Consider the following 2,647-nt stretch of genomic DNA (forward strand, 5'->3'; position numbering starts at 1 on the left):
GTAAAATTCACATTCCAGGGACTAAATATCACGTTATTGGGGTCGCTTCAACCCGCGGACATGAACAACAACCCGCGGCAACAGTGTTAAAGTAGCCCAATTCCGCGGGAAAACCGCGGACTTGGCAACACTGCTTATGAACCGACCGCACTATAGCGTTTCCTTGGTTACCGCTGTAAACAAAGCAGAGTTGCGCTTTATACGGAGAAGAAAATACCATTGCCATCGAAAGTTTTCTCAAGACAGTTCCCTTCAGTGATACATTAATATAACCCCATAAATGTAATGCATTTTTTTTTACTTATTTTACTGTTTTTTTCGGGATCTACTGGGACAGTTATAAAGATCTACCAGTCGATCGCGATCGACGGGTTGGCGACCACTGGTCTAGACTAACTGCGCAGCCTGGTAAGAAGTATTCTGCTCTGGAAGTGCATAAACATTCAATCATTTACACAATATTTTTACAAACTGCATTTTGTACTGATATAGCACAAAACAGTTTTTTACACGTTTTCTGAGCTAATTTCAAAGAATATTCAAATGGAGAGCCTCCTACTTGGATAGATACAGGCCTGTTCCAGCACTGCATGTTATTAATGATTGTGTCATTGCAATCTGGCTTTGTATGATGCAATATTACCTGTAGGAACTGTCATGCTTCTGGCACTCACTATCTGTTTCTGCATAACTCATGAGTTGTGCCACCCAGCCCACGTGGGTTGTAAGATTAGTTAACAGTCAAGGTAATGATCAAGTCATTATGTTACTGTTAGCATGTGAAGAAAACTGTCAGCTCTAAAAAACTTATTTTCAGCATTTGCATGACTCCATTTTGTTTTATTTATATACATTATATATGCATGCTTATATTTTTCAGTTTGTCACATTAGTTCTTGACTTTTGTATTTCTTTAAAACCAGTGGCCTGTAGCACGAAGCGAGATGAACAAACTCAGAGTTGCAGGGTAAGTTTTGAGTTGACAAAACCCGATAAAGCCAACCTGGTTTAGATCAGGTTCACTGGGCTCACAAAGCTCTATATGAACCTTCTCTCCCAACTCAGAAATGCATTTACAAGGCAGGAATAAACACTAAACTTAATTGCCACTTCATATAATAATTATATGAATATATTATATTAATTATAAACAATTACAATTAATATAATATTAAGTAGCTGCAAAAGTCTGGCAATTTTGTCTCTAAAATTCTTTGACTGTAAATTGCTTTAATTTGGAGTGAGCGATACGAGGGAGTGGCTTCATTGCATCAGATATATGGTACTTTGCTCACAGCTGATTGGTCCAGTTTGGGTTTGCGATCTCTAACCCAGAATAAAACCTGCCGGAGCAGGGTAGCCTTGTAGCATAAGTTACAATGGTGACGAAACCCGCTAAAAACCAACCCACCTTCTTGAGCCCAAAAACTCAGAGTTTCCTCAACTAAACGTGAACTTACCTGGGTAAAAACTGAAACTGGCTTCGTGCTACAGGCCACAGGTCTTTCCAGGGCCCTTCAGTCTGAGCAGTTATCCCTTCTTCATGCTCATAATTAAATATAATGATTTATACTTGGATTATTATCTCTGGAAAGGGATCTTATGGAAGCAATTCTCCGTGCATTGAGGGGAGGGAACAAGCTGGTGGGATAGTACTCCATAGCACTCTTATTTGGCCCATATGATAATCTACAGGAGTAAAGTCATTCACGAGACGGCTGCCAAGATACATGGGTTTGATTATACATTCTCATGTTCTGTTCAGGGGGTGTGTTACCATTTTGACCTAAAAACACTTTTCTTCTCCTCCTTTCTCTATGTCTACCAGGCCCATCGACTTTATAAGAGCTCTCTTTGAGGATTCCGTTCTGATTTAGCATTAAATAATAAGGAATACACATCTATGTTGTTCGCCTAATCAGTGTTTTTGAAAACTGTCTTAGATATTCAGTTTTTCTTTTTCCGCTAATATATTTTCAATCTTGTAGTTTGGCTACATATTCTCACTTTTGGTCAGGAAGTGCTGTCAGTAGGGCAAATTTGAAAGTTTTTCCGACATCTGGCCTGTTGCTTGATTCAAACAGGAAGATTAATTATGGCATTCAAGTTTTGAGTTGAATTTCTGTGTGCCACGTAATGCCTATAATAGGAATCTTTGCGAAAAATCTCATGCAAAATGTCTTTGTTAAATCACAGATGGAGTTCTCAACCTTTTGCTCTATCTTATCTATTAAGGCACTGAAAATGAGCATTCCAGATTTTAATTATTATGTTTGATGTATAATCTTACCCCAGTGAATGAACAAACTCAGAGTTGCAGGGTAAGTTTTGAGTTGACAAAACCCGATAAAGCCAACCTGGTTTAGATCAGGTTCACTGGGCTCACAAAGCTCTATATGAACCTTCTCTCCCAACTCAGAAATGCATTTACAAGGCAGGAATAAACACTTCTGCTGCAGCAAAAGTTTGGCAGCAGAAAGAAAATATATGTCTATGCAAAGGAATCAACTGAATTTAGTTATTATATATAGTTTCACAGAGATCAAAAGGAAAACATAAGTTTAGTAATTTTAAAAGTTGGATATATTAAAGCTTATCTATATGTATGTATGTGTGTGTGTGTGTATATATATATATATATATATAT

This window comes from Sinocyclocheilus rhinocerous, unplaced genomic scaffold, assembly GCF_001515625.1.
Source record: "Sinocyclocheilus rhinocerous isolate Xijiao unplaced genomic scaffold, SAMN03320098_v1.1 scaffold271, whole genome shotgun sequence".
NCBI classification, from domain to species: Eukaryota; Metazoa; Chordata; class Actinopteri; order Cypriniformes; family Cyprinidae; genus Sinocyclocheilus; species Sinocyclocheilus rhinocerous.